The sequence below is a fragment of the Arachis hypogaea genome, chromosome 18, assembly GCF_003086295.3.
Source record: "Arachis hypogaea cultivar Tifrunner chromosome 18, arahy.Tifrunner.gnm2.J5K5, whole genome shotgun sequence".
Classification (NCBI taxonomy): domain Eukaryota; kingdom Viridiplantae; phylum Streptophyta; class Magnoliopsida; order Fabales; family Fabaceae; genus Arachis; species Arachis hypogaea.
The window spans coordinates 130,201,089-130,227,819 of record NC_092053.1 but is presented as its reverse complement, the minus strand read 5'-3'; the positions used below and the strand labels follow the sequence as shown (position 1 = coordinate 130,227,819).

Below are 26,731 nucleotides of genomic sequence, written 5' to 3'. Positions count from 1 at the left end.
CTTCTGGGCTTCTAGGTTCTGATTATGATTTACGAGCTCGCCTGCTCTATGGTTGAACTTGCTTCCTTATGAATTCTGATGATGATTTATGAGTTCTATGCTTCTTGATTTTGATTTTCTGATCTCGCCTCCCTCTGAACTTGCTGCCTTCTGATTATGAGTTCTGTGCTTGAATATGTTTTGCTGCTTCATGATGAATATGTTTGCTGAATATAATTTTTTATTTTGAATGCTGTATGAATTGATATAATCTTCTGGGTTCTGAATTGTTATCATTTTGAATTTTGCTATAATTGTTGGATGTAATTTGTAATTTGGATTTCTAGATTTTGGATTTGGATTCGCTTCTGAAGTCATGACAAATTCCTCGCCCAATTCAATCAATCATGTCATTCACAAATCCCTCGCCCAATTCAATCAATCATGGCATTCACGGACATGTTCCTGCATTGAAGTATTTTTTTTGTTAATCTATGTAAGGCAGAGGTGTGCGTGCTCTGGGTCACAAAGGGTGTTGAACAGAACTTTGGAAAGGAGATTAAGGAAATGATGAGTGGGCACTCGAAAGAGAAGGTTATAGTTCATGACACTGCTGTGCTTGGCAGGCCAAACGTGTCTGAGATGAGTGTCAATGCTGCCAACAACTTTGGTGCTCAAGTCGTCATTGTCACAAGCAATCCTCAAGGAAGCAGAGATGTTGTCAATGCATGCAAAGCTAATGGAATTGCAGCCTTTGGTCCCATTTGGGATTCCTAGTTCTTCCATCTCTAATATATTGCTTCTTAATTTTGTTTAATATATTGTTGCTATGTGTTCTTGGTATGCATTGAAGTATTTTTTTTGTTAATCTCTTTATATGTTGTGTTCTCCTTGGCTACATAAAATCATTCTTGGTATGGTAGAAATTTCTAGAATTAGGTAATTGTTGAGAATATAGTTTAGAAGGTTTTTTATTTTTATTGGTACCATTTGTTTCTAAATAATGGAAAATAATGGAGATCCTGTCTTAATTATTATGAATGTATTATCTCTATTAGTGTTTTTACTGAGCATCTTAATGTAGTCAGGGTTGGTATTTTTAAGAAACCTGTTAATATCTAATTTTGAGGTATAACACTTTTAGTCTCATGTTGAGGTATAACTTCAAAATTATTTCCATATTAAAATTTTTAGATTTAGAAATTATTAAATTTAAATATTGAAAATTATATATTATTTTTAATAATTTTATTTATATTTAATTAAACCGGTTGAACCCCGGTTGAACCCCGGTCGAACCACTGAACCAGTGAACCAATTGTCTCACCGGTTCATTGACCGGTCCGGTTCTCGCAACCTTGAATTTTATAGACCATTTTAGGGTTTAACTTAACTAAAATATACGGTTTAATTGTTTATATAAATATATATTAAAAATAAATTTAATAACATATATTTATAATAAAAATATTAGTGTTTGATTTTTATTGTTAATTTTAGTGTATAAATATTTTTTTGTAATATACAAAATCAATTCCTAAAAAAATTTTAATTGAACAATTTAATTTTTAATAAATTTTAATTATTAAATCAGTTTTTAATCATTTATTTTGTTAGATACATAAATTTATGTAAATTTTTTTAGATACATAAATTTACACGTTAAACTTTAGTAAAAAAAATTACTCATCCAAGTTTTTTTTTTTTATTAAAGTTTATCTAAGTAGGTTCAATACCAACAAAAACTATTCTCATTAAAAGAGTATGATTACACGTGCAGCTTTTTCTTTTTTCTTTTCATGAGCGTCTTCTTCTTCGCTTTCTTCTTTTCACACTCGTTTACACACGGAGCGTCTTTGCTTTCTTCTTCGCGTTTCTCCTCCTCTTTCTTTTTCGCTTCCTTCTTCTTCGAGTATTTTCTCCCTATCGTCATTCTTTTGTTGTTGTTACTGCTGTATTTTTCTTTTTCTCTCCCTAGTGAAAAAGCAGTAGAAAGTAGGAAAGAAGAGTTTTAAATTGTGCATAAATGAACTGAAATTATATTTAGGATGAACCGAAAATTAAATTTAGAATGTAAACTCATTTCAAAACAAGCACAGAACAAAATAATTGACTCAAAAATGAACCGAATTATATTCATAAATAAATCGAAATTATATTCAGAATAAACTGAAAATTAAATTCAAAATGTAAACTCTTTTCAAAACAAGTACAGACTAAGTGCCCCTTTATTTAAATACAGGACAAAACAAAATTATTTACTAATTGCGACACACAAACTCAATTCGAAAACAAGCGTACAAACAAAAATTGAATCATGAACAAAAAATGAGAAAAGAAAAGAAAGAAGAGGAGGAGGAGGAGGAGGAAGAGGTGGTGGTGGTGGTGGTGATAACTATAACGAAAGTGAAAAATAATAAAAAAGGAGGAGAAGAAAAAGAAGATGTAGCATCAGAGATGAAGAATAAGAAAAGAAGAATGCATGTGTGAATTTGAGTGCGAGGAAAGAAGAAGAAGAAGAAATACGTATGCCTGAATTTGAAACAAGCGCGGGAAAGAAGAAGAAGCGCGTTATATGCTAAAATTTATTTGGATGTGAAAAATAATTCAAAAAATTAGACAAATCAATAGTGTTGTCGTTATTTAATAAAAATATATCAACCCTAAAAATTTTTAAAATCTATATATCCATCCCATCGTAAAATTGAGAAGAACTATCCAATGTACGAATTGATTTACTTAACAGTATAAAAGTTTGATAACTTATTTGACGATTGAAATTTATTAAAAACTAAAATATTTAACTAAATTTTTTAAGGACTAATTTAAGATATTATTTTTATTTTAAGCTTTAACACAAAACTAGTTGGATTTTGGCTGAGTTCGACTAATTATTTTTTGGTTATTTTTTTATTCAATACTGGTTTTAAAAATGGCAATTATATATCCTTGTGGTTCGAACAGTCTTGTTTATCGATTTTTGGCTCAATAGATTGATTTAAACTGATTTTTATAACCATGATAAATAGATATATAGAAAATTAGATTATTTTTTAATAAATAACAAAAAAAATAAAAAATATCCTCTAAAATAACAATACTAGTAAAATAATAAAGTGATGTTTTAATTACTTTTAAATTTATAACATTTATTATTTGTGAGTTTTAATATCTTAATTCAAAGATAATTAATGGTGTAATTTTTTTTTAAATAACAATATAATTTTAGAGCAACCAAATCTCCAAAAAATAAGTACGAAAATAATCTTTGTGTAGTTTTATGTTTTTGTTTTATTGCATTTGATCTGATAGTTTCCTTTTCTATATATTATGATAACTTGGTAGGCGGTAATTTTAATTAAGAACTATGTGAAGATGCTTTTAATTATAGGTTATTCTGAATTTATTAGATGAACATTTTGTTTCTCTTTATTTGTAAGAAGGGAGACTAAGGATAATCAACATCAATTCACTTGTGATATTGCTTCTTTAATTTGTTATAGATTAGTTATAAATAACTAAAGTTATGATCAAACAATATACAGTGGTTTCATAATCCTGGTTGTCACTTGAAATAGGTATGTAGCGACCAAAATAAATACTGACAGTAAAGATTAATTTTCAGAGAATGTTCAAAAAGGAAAATTCAGTCACTATTACTTAAATACTTCATAGGAGGCATGAGCTGAGTTAGTTCTAGGTCGTTCTAAAGTACAGTGATGATTGTTGAAAAGTATATAAAGGACATGAAATGAGATCATTTTCGTAAATGCCTATATGGTATCGTTATATGAAACAATTACAAGTATATATGAACTTGTGTTAGCTACTTGTACTGGTTAATATTATTTTACTAGTAGAGAATTTTAATTAGTTCTAAGATGAGGCAGTAAGATGAGGTCATTTCAAAGCTTGATTGTGCATCTTCTGATGCAAAAGAAAGGAATGAATTGATTTGGACTTGCTACTGATACTTTGTAACATTCTGATTCTGAGGCCACTGTACCATCTAATATAGGATTTTTGTTCAGAAAATTCACCATCCAAAATCTCTGGCATATGATAATTTGACTTCTATTAATGCATTGAATCAGAATACCAATACTTCCCTAATATAAAGATCAGAAAAAAGTGCAATTTCAATTACAAGAAGTTACAAAAAGAAAGAAAAAGAATAACTTTGTATAGATCAATATCAGCCAATACAATAAAAAACCATGAACATAAGTCTGAGCAAGGGGCATAGATTTTCCCAGTCAATTGGCTTGGGTTAAAAGTAAAACTATTTTCATCAGTAACTTCATTGTTTTGGTCAGACAAATCTAGGCCTGAAAGATCTCGAGATAGCACCCTTTCAAGATCTTCATACTCACCTTGTGATGGCGATATTTCAGTTCTATCAACACTTGTAGGAAGGATATTAGAATTAGTATTTTCTTCTTCCTTTTCAAGTAAAGTCTGAGCATCACTAGAATTAGAAAACTGAACATGAGCAGAATCTAACTGTACATCACGTATTGAAGCATTTGTTATCATCAAGAGTTCCTGTCAGTGTCACTAGCCTATCATTCAGTCCATAATAATTATTATCCTGAGGAGATATCTTAATTCCAGCCTGAGATTCTTCAATGAATGACCTTACCAAAGGCAAGAATTTATGCTCTAAGCTTTCATCACCAATCATGTGTAATTTAAAAACAAAGAGAAAGGGTCCTACAATTAAGAACTCTCTCTTTTCTGACATAATTTAGGGGGAGCAAGGGGAAATAAAAGTTGGAACACCAAAGAACCACATGAAATCACAATACACCCAGAATCATAAATTAAGACATAGTAGTATGATAGTATCAACAACTACTTTTATTTGTACATATTTCAAAAAATTGTAAATAGATAACTTAATGAGGAAAAGCAATAGTACCTTATGGTAGCACCTCCCTTGCCAATTATACCACCACAAGAACCATTTGGAACAATGAGTCTCACTTTTGTTTTTGGCTCAGGATCATTTTCATCCTCACTTTGAAGCTAATGACACAAGGTAAATAACTTTCAGGAAATTGTAATACATGTTTTTATTTTCTTCATTACCAATCAAATTGACATCATAAATTACCTCACTGAGCAACTTAGACAGAATAAGTTCAACAGCTCTTAGGATTTCATTTATCCAGATACCATGATAATCCTATCAGTAGTCCCAGGAAAGAATTCATGGTTGTGTGATAACTGGATTCGTGCCCCAGATTGTGACTGAAAATCAGTGATGGTTGAACCACCCTTTCCAATAACAGAACCAGCTGCAGAGTTTGATACAAGAAACCTAACATATGTTGGCTTCTCTGCAGAATCTGCAAGTGATCAACATAATGTCATATAATATAAAATAAATAAACAATTAAGACATTTACATATTTACAAATAAGAGTATAACTTTTGGATGCAACAAGACAGAATAACTATTGAACATAATTTTAAGCTTCAATTGACCAGATTCTATATATGAAACAACTTGCCTCATCTTATGAGGGAAAAAAAACAACAATTCTTCCCTTCAACTACCACTATGTACAAAATCATTGCAAAAAATTCAAAACTACTTCCCACTTGCATAATGAGAATAATAAAAGGAAACCAAATCTTCAATCAACGTTAGCCAAAATAATAACAACCAGGACCAAAATATCCGGTTTATTAAAGAAAAAGTTGAGCTAAAAATAAATGAATAAACCCAGAGAATTTTCGAACACTTATGTTAAGGGTATACAATACTGCCTAGTAAAAGTTAGTTCCAGTTGTGTGCTAAATCGGTAATGAGATGCCGAAAGTGACCTAACTAGATTCAAACCAAAAGAGATCCAAATTTGACCAAAATAGAGTATATTTGGGAAACCTTCATTAGCTCCCTCGAAATTTAAACTTAAATGAATGAAAACAAAATGAGCAAAGGAACAAAAAATAAATGAATAAACAAATAAATAAATAAGCTCTCCTAGTTTCTGCCATCAATAAAAGTTGGTAAGCAACAACATATTATCTTTCTATGCAACTGAATATAAGCATATCCACTGAAATCTAAAGACCAAAGCAGAGAGATAACAAATAAGTAAAACCCAAAATCACATCCACTCAAAAACTAAGAGAACATGTGATAATGACATTGAAGAAATATTAAACCAAATATAAGATTGATAATGATAATCAACAAAGAATTAAATAGCAAGTATTTCCTTCTTTCATCGCTGTCTTAATTCCTTAAAACTCTCTGGTTTGCTCATCAATTTTACAGTGATAAACTAAAAGTCATTAAGAGAGACAAAAATCTGTTTAGTCAAGAAGGTAAAAACAATACAAATTTAAGCTAGATAAGTAACAAGGATCAAATTCTTTGTAACATTACATGCATATTTAAACCAAATGCCTATTTCTGCTATTGACTACTAGGAAAGAGTTAAAACAGTACTATTAATTTGGTTTCAACTTTCAATAGGCATGCAGCTTTTCAATTTTCTTCTGAGTTTTATAAAAATGATTTGTAACATGCTCTATGAATTATAATTAGCCAAACTTCAAATATTTAGAGTTGTATTACTAATTATGATATAAATGAAACACTCGTATATGAAATAACATCAAATAGCGTGCTATGGTGAATCATAATAGATGCAGTGAAAAATCAAGAATAAAAAATCAAAGAACAGAATCAACTCAAGTATAGAACAGGAAAAAATAGAAGCATTAAAAAATCATAACAAAAATCAAGAATCAAGAATAGCAACCAAGAGAATACTAGAGAATTGCAGAAAATATGCCAACCAAGAATCAAGAAATTTAAAAATCATAACTAAAATCAAGTACTACAATACTTAGTAGTTAAGTTACAGTGGTGATATCATTCAGATGCATGTCAATAAAAAATAAAGAACACATAAAAAAGCAACACAGCAACACACAAAACAGCACCACAGCAGAAGCTCATTCAAAAAAATATCACAACACACAAAAATAGCAACAGAGCAGAACTAGAGCTCATTAGTAATCAAATAATCATTCAATAAAAAATGAAAACACAAAACATTCAAATATTCAGTAATCAAATAATCATTGAACATGGCATAAATAAAAAATGCAGAAGAAGTTAGCAGTGAACTGACCGTCGAAGTCTAAGGTTTTTTTCTTGGTTGAGCTTCTGCTCTCTGAACTCGAAGGAAGGAAACTGGAATGGAGATGGGTTTTTCTTCTGAGCAGTCTGAGAAGAGGGGGCAGAATCGTGACGGAGACAGAGGCCAGGCGACGAACACAACTCAGAAGACGGTTTGAGTTGGAAGAATCTGCGACGACCAGACGAAGACGATGGTGACTGAGCGCCCGACGGACGGCGGCAGGAGCGCGATGGAGCAGATGATATACCAGGAACTGACGCGCCGAGCTCGAGGAAGAAGAAGCTGCGATTCTTGAAGGAGGAAGAAGCACGGACGACCAGACGACGATGGTAGTGCCTGAGAGCGACGGACGGCGGCAGTTCTTGCGGCGGTGGTGGAGAAGCTAGCTTTCCTGTTTCAACTTCCTTTTTTGATTTGGGGAGAAGCTGTTAAAGATAGGGGTTTAGAATGAAGACTGAAGGTAAGGGTAAGGAAAGGTCATCCGTGCGGGAACCAAAACGATGGCGTCGTCACAGTGACACAGATGAGAGAGATCGAGGAGCAAAAGGTTTCTGAACCCAAGGATGAAGAATAATTTTAATTTTTTGTTTTTTTAATATGTTTTTGTTTTGTTGTTTTAATTATTTAAAATTATAGAATTAGAATTAATTGAATTTTAAAATTTGATTAATTTAAAAGGATATTTTTGTCTAATCAAATAAAGGAAATATGTTTAAGTTTTTTTATAAAATTAAATAAATAAATATTTTTTTATTTAATTAAAAGGGTATTTTAATAAAAGTGGTGATATATTATCTATCTATTCTATTATATAAAAATCGGATGTCTGTGCTTAATGATGAAGCTGACGTGGCATGCTTCAGAGAGTGTTTCCCAATTTAATTGTTTTAACTCATTCAATATAATTTACTGCACTAACTTAATTATATCAACTAATTGATTTGGTTAGATATTTAAATATTTCTTTTCTTAATATAATTTATTATAATTTATATTACTTAATTAATTATACTACATTAATTATAATTTGTTATATTAGTGAATTAGTCTTTTCATTTATAAAGTCTAAAATAAAATAAATAAATTGTTATTTATTCTAATTAAATTTGTTTATATACTATATATGAATTAACGTCTATTCTATTATATAAAAATCGGATTTCTACAACTTAATGATAGAGCTGACGTGACATGCTTATGAGAGTGTTTCCCGATTTATTTCTTTTAACTCATTAAATATAATTTATTATGAGATTAATTATATCAACTAATTGATTTGATTAGATATTTAAATATTACATAATTATTATAATTTATATCAATTTATTTTAATAGTATTTCCTAATTTATTTTTTTAAATATTCTGGTAGTATTTTTTAATTTAGTAAATCAAATTAGGTATAAATTATGTCTATTAATTAATTGATTTGATTAAATTATTAATAATTAAAATAATAAATCTATAAATAAAATAAGTAATTGAGATATTTTTAACTAATAATTAAATCAAATTAAATTATATGTATTGAGTCAAATTCAAATCATGTGAATTAAATACTAAATTAAAATATGATCATTTCTTGCTTATTCAAATTAAATGCAATAAATACAAATTAATTTTGTTAGATAATCATAATTTTCTGTCTTCTATATATAGACGGCCAAACAAAATGATTTATCATTTTTATCGCTCTTGCTATTTCAACTCTTCTTTTCTTTTTTTTTTTCTTTATGTAAAATTTCTTTTATGGATAAATGAAAAGGTATGGAAGAATAATGTTTCGTTGATTGTTTATTTATAACTCGAAAATATCTCAATTTAAGCATTATCGTTGCTCAATGGAGCTGCCGACTACCGGTGAATTCATTGTACAGCCGGAGCAAATTATGATATAGCAAAAAAACGTCTATGCATGCATGCTATTCTTCTTTATATATGTATTTCTCTATTTTTACAATTCACATCTTTATATATTAGATTCTTTTTTACATTATTTAAATTTGATATTTTTTTTTTCTATTTTTACGCTTCTAATCATTTTTTGTCTTAATATTTTGTTCTCATCAATTTCTATATTTTATTTTAGATTAACTTTGTAGTTCAAATATAATCATTTATGTCATTATTGAATGTTATGAAATTGACCAGATATTAACAATAAATAATTCAAAAAAGGTATTTTTTGGAACAATTCACCTAAATTTAAATTATTACGTTAAACAGATGATGATAAATATTTTTGTATTAAATCTCTTATAAAAGAAACTTATAGAAATGTTATGTTATATGATATAATTTGATTATATATCTTTTTTATCTCCAATCTAAATTATTTGAATTGGCATACTATTTATTTTTAAATTTAATTAAATATCTAAATATCTTATAACTTAATATAATTTAATTTATATAAATACATGACTTTTAATATTTGTGTAATAAATTCTAAAAATATTTTTGCAAGTTATAATTTTTTATCTGTATATTTAATTTTTAATAATATTTTTTATTTATTAATATATTATTTCTATTATTTGAGTATCAATAATGCGTTAGGAATTTTTCATTGTATAAGTTACTTCGACAAAAAAATGATAAAATTTGATTTATAAAAATTTAAAATGATAAAATTTGATTTATAAAATTTTTCATTGTATAAGTTAATTTTTTTTATATTATATAAATATTAAATTCTTTGATTAAACACTTATTTGTTTATGATAGGATATTATATATAACTTTTATATTGACAATTAAATTTCAATTGCTACACAAAAATAATATATTTTAGGTAATTGTACATTTTTTGTTATTTTAAAAATCATAATATATTTTTAAAATTATTTAATTATGTTTATTCTTTTAAAAGAATTGCTATTATTAGAGAACAACTAATATTTATAATAGTCTAAAATTAAAAAAAATAAAAATATAAAATATTAATATTCTAAATTTTTAAAGTATAAATCTTAAAATAAATATATATGATTATGATTAATGGTTATAATTGGAGTTTTTATTTTATTCTAATTTTTTTCAGAACATATTTGCCTTATTTAAGTTTTATTTTTTTATTGATTGCTTTTTTTTTTGGTATACTTAACTATCATTACTTTATATCAATTAAAATTTATACCTTGAATAAAATAATCATGTGTATAAAAAAAATGAACAAAAAAGTATTTTTATTTTTAGTAAAAATTTATGTCGCTTTAGCTTTTTTTCTACATCACTATATTTATATTTATAAGAGAGTTTTTATTCAAATTAAGAAAATTTTTTAGTTATTTTTCTTTCTTTTAGTTTTAAATATTATTTACTAATATAATAAAAAAATAAAAATAACAATAATTACTCACATAATTAAAATAGATATCCTAATATATACATGATCCTATGTATACCAAGAATTATATATATAATAAATAATTATTTATTTTTTATAATTACTATTTATAAAATTTATTACATAATTTTCTCCTCTTAATATCAATATTTAATGAATATAAGATACAAAATATTATTTATATTATTTAACATACAAAACAAATATCTTAAGTCATCATGTAGAACAAGAAGTATAATAGTGTAAATACTTACTTACTTATTTATTCTATTTATCTATTCTATTATATAAAAATTGAGTTTTTGCACTTAATGATGGAACTGATATAGCATGCTTCAGAGAGTGTTTTTCGATTTAATTATTTTAACTCATTCAATACAATTTATTACAATGACTTAATTATATCAACTAATTAATTTGATTGGATATTTAAATATTAATATAATTTATTATAATTTATATTAATTAATTAGACTACGTTAATTGTAATTCATTGTATCAGTGAATTGGTTTTTTCATTTATGAAGTCTAAAATAAAATAAATAATTTATTATTTATTCTAATTAAATTCATTAAATTGGATGACGCATAGCAACGCACACGGCGGCGGAGCAGACACGACAACGATAATGACTGGACAGGTGGAATAACCGCGACGAGATGGAAGTTGCATGTTCTTCTCTATTGCATTCGAAAGCAAGTCAAGCAATATTCTATTCCTCTGGATTTTTGGGAGTGAGGTCACATAATTGAGGGCAAGGAAAGTTAGGTGGCGCACCGTGTTAAAGATTGTATATCCTTCATTTCTTTTTTTTTTTTCCATGTAGATGAATATAAAATAGATTAGGAATTGTCTACGAGAAAGTTAAATTAAGTTAGACAAATATATTATTATTATTATTATTATTATTATTATTATTATTATTGTAATTGAATAAATTAAAAAAATTAATTAAAAAACATCGTTATCCTTGAATTTAACTCTATCTATTATACAAAATCTTTATTTATATGATTTATTTCTATCTCATTATATCTAGATTACATCTCATTAATAATTATAGATAAAAAATTTTTATTAATTGCATTTTAAGTTTTCAATTATATGTGAGAACTAATTTTTTTATCTAAAATTAATGTAAAAAATAAAAAAAAATTCACATCAAGTTATTTAGACTCTAGAATCATTAATAAATTTTTTGATCAATAAGATGTCATTAATAATCTTCTCTAAAAGTTTAAGTTGCATAAATATAATTAGATAATTTTAATAAGAATAATATTACGCATTTAAATTTATCTATTCTATTATATAAAAATCGGATTTTTGTACTTAATGATGAAGCTGACGTAGCATATTTTTAAGAATGTTTTCCGATTTATTTCTTTTAACTCATTAACTATAAGTTATTACGATAAATTAACTATATCAACTAATTAATTTGATTAAATATTTAAATATTATATAATGTATTATAATTTATATCAATTTGATTTGGTAGTATTTTTTAATTTATTTATTTTAATATTCTGTTAGTATTTTTAATTTATTTCTTTTAATTTATTAATCCAAATTTATTGTGTGTACTAATTAATTAATTTGATTAATTTATTAGTCATTAAAATAATAAATCTATGAATAAAATAGGCAACTAAGATATTTTCAACTAATAATTAAATCAAATCAAATCATATATATTGAGCTAAATTCAAATCATGTGAATTATGGATCAAATTAAAATAAAATAATTTCTTACTTATTAAATACACTTTTTGTATTTATAAATAAATTGTTGTCTACTTCAATATTAAAAATTGTTATGATTTTTTTATTGCGCAATTCACTTTAACGCAAATAAATTAATTTATAAAAATTTAAACTTAAACGCTTGCTATGATTAAACTCAAACTTTAATTTATTTTGTCATATTATTATATAAATATTAAATTCTTTGATTGAACACTTATTTGATTACGAAATGATATTATATATTACTTTATATTGACAATTAAATTTCAGTTACTACACAAATATTATATTTTAGGTAATTGTATATTTTTTTTGTTATGTTAAAAATTATTATATAATTTTAAAATCATTTAGTTATGTTTATTTTTTTAAAAGTATTGTCATTATTGGAGAGTAACTAATGTTTGTGATAGTATAAAATTAAAAAATAAAAATACAAAATATTAATATACTGTGTTTTCGAAGTATAAATCTTGAAGTAAATATATGTAATTATAATTAATGATCATAATTAAAAGTCTTTATTTTATTTCAATTTGTTCAGGATATGCTTATCTTAAATTTTATTTCTTTATTAATTAGTATTTTTTTTGTACATTTAATTATCATTAATTTATATAAATCAAAATGTATAACTTAAAAAGATAGATACATGTCTAAAAAATAAAAAAAATATTTTTTTTGTTAGTAAAAAATTTATGTCGCTTTAGTTTTTTTTTTTTCTTTTGGCATCATATCTTACATTTTTACCATAAGTTAGAGGTAAATTATTAAATATAAATTAGATTTACTATTTATTACCCTAATTCGAATTCATTAAATTCGATTTATATGAAAATATAAATGGAGACAACTAGGTAACGTTATTGGGTTTAGGGGATTCCGGTAATTTTAGGGTGACTTTGGTTTATCAACGTAAATTAGCCTAATATGTGATATTAGTTATTGTTATATATAATAGAATAGAAGACATATTTATGCATTGTTTATATTAAAAGAATTTGTAGAGAAATAACATGCTAGAGAAGAAAATGGATGAAAAAATCAAATTTTCATTATTTGGTTCAACAAAGAAATTGAATGAAAAACATAAAAGTATATATGGAACTCACGTAAATTTTTCTCTTCAAAGTTGCGAAGAAAACTGATTCAAAAGTGCAAACATGGATAAAAATACAGAGTTACCATTTGAATTATAATTATATATAATATATAAAAATATTAATATAATTTTTCTCTATTATGATTTTTTCTCTTCTTACTTTTCATTCCATTCAAGCAAAAGAAATTTTTTCCTCTATTTTCTTTTCATTCATTTTTTTTCATCTAAACAGCACACAAAAAAATATACTTTTCTTTCCATTTTCTTTCCTCTTATTTTTTATCTTATATCCAAACAATAGTTTAGTGTTTATCCATTTATCTTTTATTAATATTGTTATAATAAGGATACATGTAACTTTATAAAAATGATATAACCTAAACTTTGATTATCTGATAATTTATTGAGTGGCTATAATAGCTCCACATCACGAACCAATGAATGCTAGTAATAAGGATGATCACAAAAACAGCCGAAACGGGTATTTGCAGGGATTACTCGCATTTTGGAGCTAGATGGGGACTCCTGAAATTCTCACGACCTGCCACGCGAAAATGGATGGGGACTAGGGGTGGCAAATGGGTCGAAACCTGTCGAGCCGGTCGCATAACCCGCCAAAAAATGCGGGTTGGGCTGAAAATTTATGACCACCAAACTTAAAAATTCCGCCTACCCTGCACCGCCTAATCGACGGGATTTGGCGGGCTTCGGCGGGGCGGGGCAGGCTTTTCCGCTGGGCTAAGCTTTTATTTTGGTAGAGCCATTTTTTTACAAATTTCTATGATGTTATTGATCTAGAAGAGGATGAAGATGATAATTGAAGAAGTTTTAAGTTATATTTTGGATTGTGTTTTATGTTTGATTGATTATAAACTTGAAGATGTTTAATTATATATTTTGGATAATATTTTTTTGCTTTGGATAATGCTGTTTTTATTATTTTGTTTCAAAAAAATTGATTTATAATTATATTTATTACATATTTATAATTATAAAGACGTTAATGTGCGTGAATTTAAAAATTATAATTTTTTATATTTTTAGAAATTATAAATTTATTGAAATGGTTGTGAAATTATATATATTGTTTAATATTTAATGGTTTATAAAAAAAAGGAGATTCCGCCAGCCTACCATTAGGCGGGCGGGGGAAAATTCAGGACCGTCTTACTAGGCGGGGTGGGCTTTTGGCAAGACGGGGCAGACTTTTCCGTTTGCTACTCCTAATAGGGGCATGGACATAAGTACCCGCTCTATGAAACTTATTAAATATACGCGAATATAAAATTATTAATTTATCCTAATTTATATATACGTAAATCCATTTCTTGAATTTAGTAACCTTAATTTCGGCCTCCAATTCGAATTTTTCCTTTTTCTTCCAGGCTCATTCTTAGCCTTGATCCTCTCTCTCTCTAACTTACTTTCTCTACCTCTCATCAAGTCCGTCACTACGTCACTCAGTATCGTTCTAAAAAATTATGTTATGTTATTATGTTGGATTATTTTTTTATATTTTCTCCTTTTAAAATGTTATTTTTCATAACGAATATATTATAAATTGTGTTGAATTATATTGAATTGATTATTTTATGATTTATTATATTATGTCTTTTTGTGTTAATTTTTTAAAAAATTTTCAAAGAATATTCGTAAATACCGAAGAGATCTACGTTCTCTGAGGGGTAATTAAATAGGAACTTGCAATGACGGAGAAAGAACGGGGATATTTTTTTAAAATAGGAATGAGGGATGGAAAGTGGGTTTCTCACGCTCCCCTGAGTCCTCATTATCATATCTAACTAGCAATGGAGATCCAATCTGAACCGATTTAAGAGGGGACGCGTGGACTGCATCTGCATTGGGCCTTTAAGGTAATGAACCTAAGGCAGATTTGGGACCCTAACAATAGATTTTAGTTGAGGGTCTTACTAGGCCCAAATATATCTTAAATTAATATTTTGAGTCATTGTTATAGCAAATACTATACTATTTAATATTATAACACTTAGTATATGTAAAAGTTAGATATATTTGCAAGACATTTTTTAATTCAAATTAAAAAAAATTAATTATCTCCTTTTTAATATTAAATATTATTTTCTAATGTAACGAAAAAGTGAAAATAATAATAATCACTCACATAATTAAAATAGAGAATCTTAATATATACATGACACTATATATATCAAGGATTATTATTTTTTTCTTTTCTGTAATGACTATTTATATAATATATTGAACAATTTTAATTTTTCATCTTAACATACATTTAATAAATTTAATATACAAAATAAATAACTTAAGTTATCATCTAGGACAATAAGTATAATAGTACAAATATTTATTTATTTATTAGTAGTGAAAAAATATGTAAATAGTATATATCGACATTTTTTAGTATAAAAGCAATAATAAAGATTATTAATTAAGTTAATTACATAATTAAAAAATTATGAAGAATTTCTTAAATAATAATAAAAAATAAGATTACTATTTTCACATATTACAAAGTTTATAAAAAAATTTGGATAATAAATCAATCCTCAATAGATTATACATTAATTCTGTCAAAAAAAATAAATAATCAATACATTGAGATATTATTATTTACGTACTAATATATATATTATCGATTATTAAGTTTATAATTAATTTTTAATCCAATTTTTGGTAATTAAAATTTAAATGATGGAAATTATTAAATGATGAATATTTCGTATCTAACTAATTTATTTTTTATTGAAATTAAAAAAATGATGAATTGTTAACCAATTCTAAATTTAAATTTAAATTTGAGTAAGAAAATAAGAAAAATATTTTAAATTTTATCTCACTAACCAAAATTAATTTTAAGATAAGAAATTACTTTGTACATCATATATATTGTAAGATAGTATCGTTATTTGCTATTTTTTAATGGTAAATATTGTCAAATAAAATGGTGTAAAAAATTAGAAGAAAATGTATTTACAAGTTTAGAAAATATTAATTTATTTTTTAATAGAATAAATTATATATTGAATAACAAAAGTTGTTATCGGTTTCTTTTCACACTAACTAATACTCAACGATGGTGTTTCGATACACCATATTACCAAAATATATTAATCGATCTAATAACTTTTGTAATGACATAAGTTTATGAATTTGAAAATTTAAAAATTATTTCATAAAATGTGAAATTTTAACAAGTAACAATGTTGATCATATTGTTTTGATTTCAAGAATGAATACGATAATAATAAATAAAATTGTCCCAAGTAAATTTCAATAAAGACAAAAATTCATAAGTATTTCTATTAATGAAAAATTAATCTATTTTAAAGACAAATACAATTTTTTTTATGGATTTCCTAACTTGGCAAGTCGAGAATTAATCCACCACATATTGATGCTCTATTTATTAAGTGTTTGTCGCTAACGGGAGTGGATCCTCTCTAGTGAGAAAAAAACTGGATGGTATTCCGTGTTCAATCTAACCATTCATTGCTCTCTCTCTTATTTATTTTTGGTCCCACTCATAAAATTAAAGGTGAGAGATCACATTGTATTCTATCAATTGTTAAAAAAACTAGAGAGGATCCTTTTCCGTCGCTAACTAATGGATTGTGATACACATAAGGCGAGATTCGAACTCCAAATACTTGTTTAAGCGGACAAATGAGATGACCATTCAATAAATTTAAATTGATTAAAATAAATATTAATTATTTTTAATATTTTTAAGTTGTAAAATATTTATAATAATAATTACTATGTATATTTTTTATTTAAATTTTAATAAAAAATTTTATATAATTTTATGTATTATCCCGTGTAGTACACGGGAACATACACTAGTATATTTAAAAAATAAATAAATACTAACGTGAAAAATAAATTTCATTTGTCTTATTGTTATTTGTCTATATTTTAAACGTATTGGTACATATAAATTTATCATCGTACCGTAACAAACATCTTTTATTTTTATAGTATGAACGAGATAAAAAAAATATTTATTTTAATAAATATTTTTTAAATTATTTATTTCAATAATTATTATAATTAATTTATTTATTAAAATAAAAAATCTGTGTCCAATCGATCCATTAAAAAATATTGAATATGTCACTTCAATGTATTTTATAGATGGAAAAAAGCAACAAAAAAAAAAAATCAAAGTGCAAGAAGCAAGAAAAATTTTTAAAATAAAAAGTAATAATATTTCACATATTGCATGGTACTTCAAAGAAAAATAAATAAACTACTATTTTTACTTATGAAAGTTTAAAACACCCACAAATTTAACTAAAAGAAACAAAAATTTTATTTTTATCTATAAAAAATAAATTTTTGTTAACAAAATTATTCAAATTTTAAAAAAATATTTAAAACTTTTAAAATACTCTAACATAATTTAATTTTAACTTTTAATTTTATTCCATACCATCACTTTTTCAATTCCAAATTTTACTATTATCCAATTTTTTTTCACCACCACTCTCATTCCTAACTATCACCATGACAGCAGAGTTGGGTCGTGTCTGAGTCAGTTGTCGTCGTCTTCGATTTTGGCGATCTTCAATGATGTCAGAACTGTTTCATTAGGTTTTGTTACGGCCCAGGATTCCCGCGGGTCAACCCGACCCGAGCTCCACCCGACCCGGCTACGCGCCTCTCAACCGACCCGGACACGCGTCTCGTACGGCTCTCCCGCAACTATGGGATAGCGTCCTTGAGAATATGGGCCTGCCCTTCAGAGGGGTTGACAAACCCCAATTTGAGGGTTTATCTTGTATTGATTTTAGGGGATTTTATCACCTTTTACCCACATTTATTCAATGAAATAGCATGGTTTTATAACTTCTCCTTTAATTGTGCTTAAGAGTGAAAACATGCTTTTTAGGTCTTAAAATAGCTAAATTTAATTCACCTTGATTCTATTAGATGCCTTGATATGTTTGTTAAGTGATTTAAGGTTTAGGAGGCAAAGATTGGATCAAGGGAATGAAGAAAGAAAGCATGAAAAGTTGGAGAACTCATGAAGAAATGGAAGAACCGAAAAGCTGTCAAGCCGACCTCTTCGTACTTAATCGGCCATAACTTGAGCTACAGAGGTCCAAATGATGCGGTTCCAGTTGGGTTGGAAAGCTAACATCCCGGGCTTCGAAACGATATAAGATTTGCCATAGTTGCTACACGTATGGTGGCGCGCACGCGCAAAGTACGCGCACGCGCCGTTGCTGCCACCTAGTTCATTTAAAGCAAAACGTGGCCAGCGATTTTAGAAGCCTTGTGGGCCCAATCCAACTCATTTCTGATGCTATTTAAGCCAAGGATTGAAAGGGAATCAGGAGACTTTCCATACTTTTCATACTTTAGAAGTTAGTTACCATTAGTTTAGTTTTAGCTTAGTTTAGTAGTGAGAGTTAGTTTCTAGAGAGAGAAGCTCTCACTTCTCTCTAGAATTAGGATTAGGTTTAGTTCAATAATCTTAGATCTAGGTTTTAATCTTTGCTTTCTTCTACTTCTACCTTTCAATTCTTTGTTGTTACATTGCAATTTCCTTTATGTTGTTCTTATGTTTTGTTGTAGATCTACTTTTGCTCCTTCTATTTTCTTTCAATTCAATTAGAGGTAATTCATAATAATTGTGTTCCTTTTGATTGTTGTTGTTAATTCATTGCCATAATTGTTGTTAGATTCTATTTTTGTTATCAATTTACTTTGCTTTTCTTTTATGCCTTCCAAGTGTTTGATGAAATGCTTGGTTGGATTTTAGTATAGTTTTTGTTCCTCTTGGCTATGGTAGAGTAATTAGTGACGCTTGAGTTATCTAATGTCTTTGTTGATTGATAATTAGAAGTTGCTAATTGATTTAGATACCACTAAAGCTAGTCTTTCCCTTGGGAGTTGGCTAGGACTTGTGGAATCAAGTTGATTCATCCACTTGACTTTCCTCCATTATTAGAGGTTAACTAAGTGGTAGCAATGGACAATTGTGGTCACAATCGAGGAGGATAACTAGGATAGGACTTCTAATTCTCACAACCTTGCCAAGTGCTTTTTAGTTGTTAGTTTATTTTCATTGTCATTTACATTTCATGTCTCTTATCCCAAAACCCCAAAATACAATCCATAACCAATAACAAGACACTTCATTGTAATTCCTAGGGAGAACGACCCGAGGTTTAAATACTTCGGTTTATAGAATTTAGGGGTTTGTTACTTGTGACAAACAATCTTTTGTATGAAAGGATTATTGTTTGGTTTAGGAACTATACTTGCAACGAGAATTCATTTGTGAAATTCTAAACCATCAAAAATCCATTCCCCGGCAACGGCAAGAGGAACAAAAACTATACTAAAATCCAACCAAGCATTTCATCAAACACTTGGAAGGCATAAAAGAAAAGCAAAGTAAATTGATAACAAAAATAGAATCTAACAACAATTATGGCAATGAATTAACAACAACAATCAAAAGGAACACAATTATTATGAATTACCTCTAATTGAATTGAAAGAAAATAGAAGGAGCAAAAGTAGATCTACAACAAAACATAAGAACAACATAAAGGAAATTGCAATGTAACAACAAAGAATTGAAAGGTAGAAGTAGAAGAAAGCAAAGATTAAAACCTAGATCTAAGATTATTGAACTAAACCTAATCCTAATTCTAGAGAGAAGTGAGAGCTTCTCTCTCTAGAAACTAACTCTCACTACTAAACTAAGCTAAAACTAAACTAATGGTAACTAACTTCTAAAGTATGAAAAGTATGGAAAGTCTCCTGATTCCCTTTCAATCCTTGGCTTAAATAGCATCAGAAATGAGTTGGATTGGGCCCACAAGGCTTCTAAAATCGCTGGCCACGTTTTGCTTTAAATGAACTAGGTGGCAGCAACGGCGCGTGCGCGTACTTTGCGCGTGCGTGCCACCATACGTGTAGCAACTATGGCAAATCTTATATCGTTTCGAAGCCCCGGATGTTAGCTTTCCAACCCAACTGGAACTGCATCATTTGGACCTCTGTAGCTCAAGTTATGGCCGATTAAGTGCGAAGAGGTCGGCTTGACAGCTTTCCAGTTCTTCCATTTCTTCATGAGTTCTCCAACTTTTCATGCTTTCTTTCTTCATTCCCTTGATCCAATCTTTGCCTCCTAAACCTTAAATCACTTAACAAACATATCAAGGCATCTAATAGAATCAAGGTGAATTAAATTTAGCTATTTTAAGACCTAAAAAGCATGTTTTCACTCTTAAGCACAATTAAAGGAGAAGTTATAAAACCATGCTATTTCATTGAATAAATGTGGGTAAAAGGTGATAAAATCCCCTAAAATCAATACAAGATAAACCCTCAAATTGGGGTTTGTCAACCTCCCCACACTTAAACCAAGCATGTCCTCATGCTTAAACCAAGAATGAAGTAAGGGTATGGCATTTATTCAATGGAAACTAACTAAATGCAATCTACCTATATGCAACTATCTAAATGAATGCAAGTGCTTGGTCAAAATAAATCAATTCCCAAGAAACATATATGCACAAGGGCTAAGGACTAGCAAGTCTAATCCACAATTGAATTGAGCTATTAAATATTTTCACAAACTTGCATGAAAGGAGATGATCATAGGTGGAGACATGTAATCGAGCATCGAACCCTCACCGGATGTGTTTGCACTCTATTCGCTCAAGTGTTTAGGGTTGATTCACTCAATTCTCTCCTAATCATGCTTTCTAAGATTTGTTCTTCTAACAATCAACAAATATTTCATGCATGCATACATATATCATGAGGTCTTTTCATAGGTTGTAATGGGGTTAGGGTCAAGGTAGGATGCATATTTGGTTAAGTGAGCTTGAAGTTTGAATCTTTGATAAGCTTAGACTTTCCACCTAACCTATGATATCCTATACAATTAAGTTCTAACCTAACTACCCATTTTCTCACTTTTTCACATACTCATGCATTTTCTTTTCATTTCACAACTCATATGCATTGATCTTATTGAGCTTCACCTTGGGGCATTTTGTCCCCTTTTTATTTCTTTCTTTTTCGTTTTCTTTCTTTTTCCATTTTTTTCTATACTTTTCATATATTTTTTTTTTGTTTTTTTTCTCATTTTTTTCTTTCTTTCAAACTATATACAAGAGTACCAATGCATAAGGTCTATACATTTAATCAATACATGAGCATGTACCCAATTCCCAATATTTACAATAATAATACAAAACTACCCTTTTATTCACCCAATGTCCCAAGGTTCCCACACTTGCATGATACACACACTCTAGCCTAAGCTAATCAAAGATCCAAATAAAGGACATTCATTGTTTTTTCGCTTTAAGGTTTGTAATGTGCTAAATTAAGAACAAGTGGGTTAATCGTAGGCTCAAATTTGGCTAACAATGGAAGATAAAAGGTAGGCTATTTGGGTAAGTGAGCTAAATGAAATGATGGCCTCAATCACATAAATGCATGAATACACAAAATAATGGACATAAAGAATCAAACAAATCAAAGATTACAATCATAGAAAGAGAATAATGCACACAAGAAGGAAAAATAAGTGGTTATAAGATGTAACCACACCGTTAGGCTCAAATCTCACAAGCTTGTGTTCTTAGCTCATAAATCATGTTCCACAAAATATATAATTCAAGCAAGTTCTATGAAAAGTTTTCCACTCAAATCAATTGGTGCCCTATAGATAGAAATCCTTGGCAAATTTCATTATTTTGACTAAGCTTATTGTGTATATATATGCAAAAATAAGAAAATGCAACAAAAATCCAAAAAACCTAAAATGAAATGCAAAAGTGTTGGGATTAGAAATTTGTCACCCAAAATCGCCGACCGGTCGGACGACCTCCCCACACTTAAAAGTTTGCACCGTCCTCGGTGCACTCAAAGATGAGCAAGGGGGTACGGCGACTCTCCGGATTGCTATGTGTTCTTTCTTCCGCTTCCATGGTTGCTTGTGGTGCATTCATTATGAAAAACAAAAATATAACACCATAAGATGAGAAGATATAAAAGCAAGGAAGCATACATTGTTGGAATGAGGTAAATCACTAGAATGAGGTGAGTGAATTAGTGTGACATTAAGAAATATTAGGTGTGTGAATTCTAAATTGCGCGGTTTAGAATACACATTAGCATAAAAGCTATGTCACAAAAGAAGCATGCACTTCACTTATCCTAGTGTGCTTGAGATGCTTTAAGTGAACTTGTAAGGTAAGACAAGCATTAGAGAAGCATGAAAGCATTCAAGTCAAACATATGGATGGATATAATCATGAAATACAGTGCATTAAGGTAAATGCTCAACATCATCCATCAAGAGGTTGCCTAATCGAGGGAAAAGGATCCAAATCACATGATGGCTAGCTACAACATGCAATTCAAAAGAGTTATAAGCTCGAAGACAATTCTCATCACTTGGTATTTTTCAAAAGGTAAGCATGAAGAACTCAAAACCAAGTAACAAAATATAACCTCAATCATAGAATCCAACAAAAATTATCTAAAAATATTCATGCTAAAATAGCATTTAGGCAATAAGGGATATAGCAATGTATAGTAAACAAAGTCAATACTCCAACACTTATGATGAAAAGAGAGAAAATAAAATGAAAACTAAACTAAAACTAACTAATCAACTAACTAACTAACTAATTAACTAACTAAAATAAATGGTTATCCATGGTGTTTGGAAGTATTGGATGAGGGGTAGGAGAAGGGAAGAAGAAAGGAGAAGGAAGGAATTGGAAAGAGGAGAAGAAAAGAAATGGATGGAAGAAAGGGCATCCACGCGTACGCACGCATGGCGCGGGCGCGTCGTTGGCTTATTTCGAGAGTGGCGCGTACGCGTCATGTGCGCGTGTGCGCAAGTGGGGTTTGTGCTAGAGGCACAACGTTGGCGCGGCGCAGGCACAACTCTCTGGAAAATGTATGGAGGTTGGAACTTCTCAATCCACGCGTACGCACGCATGGCGCGCGCGCGTGGATGGTTGAAAATGCTGGAAGTGCGCGTACGCACCATGTACGCGTACGCGTGGATGGTGCTCTATTTTTCAAAAAAAAAATTTCTATGTTTTTGCACCAATCCAAGCATTCCAAACCTCCAAACAGCTACCAAAACACCATAAAACCTTATTTAACATACTTAAACTACCAATTAAACTCTACCAACTAATCTAAACATGAAATTAAACTAATTTTACCAATATTTACAAAAGAGAAAATGAAAAGATTTTACCATGGTGGGGTGTCTCCCACCTAGCACTTTTGTTTATTGTCCTTAAGTTGGACTTATGGGGAGCTCCTCTCAAGGTGGCTTGTGCTTGAAGCTATCCTTGAACATCCACCAATGCTTGAATCTCCAATAAGCTCCATTCGTCAATTTTAATATCTTCAAGCCTTGATGGAGTTCTTCACAAACCATGGGCTCCCAAAATTGATCCTCGTGTATTCCCGGATCCCATATCTTATTTCCACACCCATCTTCAAGTTGATTATCATTATTCCATTTGGGTGGCATGACCTTAGAATTCTCAATAAAGTGACCAAACATTCTCCTAGACCCAAACAATCTAGCTCTATACCAAACCGTGCAATTAAGCTTTGAACATGCAACCATAATGAGCCTAGAATAATGTTTCCAACCACTAGCCATTTCCTTTTTGCTTTTAAAGCCACAAATATGTCTAAGTTGACCATCCGTCTCAAGCAAACCATATTCAAGGGGAATAATAAAGCTTGAGTATAAGGAATTTACCCACTTGAATGAGAGAATGGATGGTGGTGGCTTGGGGAGAGGTATCTCCAATGTGCTAGCGAGCTTCACTCCCTTGTGTTCTTCCTTGTCAATCTCCACCTCTTCATAAACTTCTTCATTCTCAATCCTTTGTTCATCAACTTCATCTAGCTCGTCTCCATCACTCAAGTCATAAATGGGAGGTTGAGAAAAATCTACCTCCACATCACTTTTAAATTCATTGGGAGAAGGTTCTTCAAATTCAAATGATTCTTCACCAAGAAGATTGGATGCATGATCTTCATCACCAAGGGAACTCAATTCTTGCTTCATTCCCTCCAAGTCTTCATATAGAATATGCCTTGGAGGTTGTGCACATTCCTCCTCAACATCAAATTTACTCTTCTTGGAGGGATTTTCTTTGATTTTAGCTTCCCATGGAAGTTCCGCATCTCCTAAGTCTTCAACCACTTCTTCCCCTTCTTCAATGGTCATAGGTTCCTCCAATTGTTCTAACACAAAGTAGCATTCCTCCTTTTCCACCGGAGTTTCCAATCTCTCCTTCATGTTATGCTCTTCTTGAGCCATGGGAGTTCCTTGAGTGTCCAAAAGTTGGGATGCTAACCGGTTTACCACCGCATCCAAGGCGGTCATGAATTGTTGCACATCCCTTGTCATCTCCTCATGTCCTTGAAGAAGAACACCAAGGGTTCCATCCATTAGAGGTTGGAGTGGATAAGAAGGTTCATTGTCTTGGAGAAAGGGTTCATTATAGGAAGGTGGTTCTTCTTGGTGAGGTGGTGGTGTGTATTGAAGTGGTTCTTGGGAGTAGTAATCTTGGAATTGTGGTTCCATGTATGGCTCATATGGTTCAAAAGGAGGTTGGTATGGTGGGTAAGGATCATGGTCATATGGAGGTGTTTGTTGAAAATAGGCTTGTGAGTGTGGTTGAGGGTCATGTTGAGGATATGACTCATAGGCATATGGTGGTGGTTCTTGAAAGTCACAAGGGAGTTCACCATAGCCATTAAATTGATATGCATCAAAGAATGGCTCTTCTTCATAGTGTATTGGTGGAGGTTGTTGCCATGAAGATTGATCATGTGCATATGGCTCTTCCCACCTTTGGTTATCCCATTCTTGATACACATCTTCATTGTAGCCCCCATTACCTACAACATAGTTGTAATCACACTCATAGCCAAAGTGAGAATTCATGATAGCAAGAGAAAATAAAAATAAAATCAAATAAGAAGCAAGAAAATTAAATCCTAAAAACTAGTAAGAACTAACAAAGAAGCAAAAGGCAAACATATTCACAATATTCACATATATACAATAACCAATAACATAACACCATTGCAATTCCCCGGCAACGGCGCCATTTTGATAAACAAATTTTTGTATGAAAGGATTATTGTTGGTTTAGAAGCTATACTTTACAACGAGATTTCAATTGTGAATTCTAAGCCACACAAAAGTCCGTTCGTCAGGGGCCCACTACTGACATATATATATGGGGAAGACTGGCTCTTTCCCCGAGGTATGTCATATTCCTACACCACCCTCTTTTCGCCTGCACATATTCTGACAAGAGCGACGGAGTGTCTTTGCAGGTGGCACCCCCTTCTTCTTTACACGAAGTGCTCGGGACCTCGCACCTCCCGGACCGGAAGATCGCGACCAGACGAGCCCCTTCCATCACTCCGGATCCTGACTCGAACTGTCCGGTAACCGACCTACCGAACATTGGCGCCATCTGTGGGGAACCTCGTCCATGGACTTCGTGCTAGTCCAAACTGGGACAGGCTGCGAGGCCGCGCCCCCCGTGCTTGGGGGAGGCGCCGTTTCGACGGAAACTCGACAACAACAGAGGTCGCCTCCAAGGGACACGACACAGACTCACGAAAGACGCCCCTTCGGAGGGACTGGTGACAACCACGCCAGGATAATGCAAGAGCTACGCCACAGGATGCAAGACTTGGAACGCAGGCTAGCAGACAGGGAACACGACCAACACACTCTGGAGCAAAGCCCTACCAGTTCCCGCTCGAGGAGCCGCTCGAGGCGCACACCCAGCCCCCAGTATGAGTCAGAAAGCACAGGGGGACAGGGACGCGCCAGAAGAAGAAGTCAAGACCCCATCATCTACGCCAGACGAGAGAGACGACGCGCGTCGAACAGGGGCGACGAGGACGCGCGTCGGGAGAACATCGAGCTGAGAAGAACTACCCAGGGACCCGTGATAATAGGAGCGACCCCTTTCCACCGTTCCGTACTCGAGGTCCGACTGCCGAAACACTTTGACAAGCCAACGGAGATGAAGTATGATGGAACACAAGATCCCCTGGAACACTTAACGGCCTTTGAGGCCAGGATGAACCTAGAAGGGGTGGGAGACGAGGTCAGATGTCGCGCCTTCCCGGTCACCTTGGCGGGCCCAGCGATACGGTGGTTCAACAACCTCCCGCAGGACTCGGTGACCCAATTCTCCGACATCAGCCACGCCTTCTTGGCTCAATTCACGACCAGGATTGTCAAAGCTAAACACCCAATCAATTTGCTAGGGGTAACACAGAGACCCGGGGAGCCGACCAGGAAGTACCTGGACCGTTTCAATGACGAGTGCTTGGAAATTGA

General features: G+C 30.5%; 1 pseudogene; it reads right to left on the bottom strand.

Moving 5' to 3' along the window:
* Positions 1-4,132: 4,132 nt before the first annotated feature.
* LOC112770562 (KH domain-containing protein HEN4-like) lies at positions 4,133-25,850 on the bottom strand (annotated as a pseudogene).
* Between the last annotated feature and the right edge of the window lie 881 nt (positions 25,851-26,731).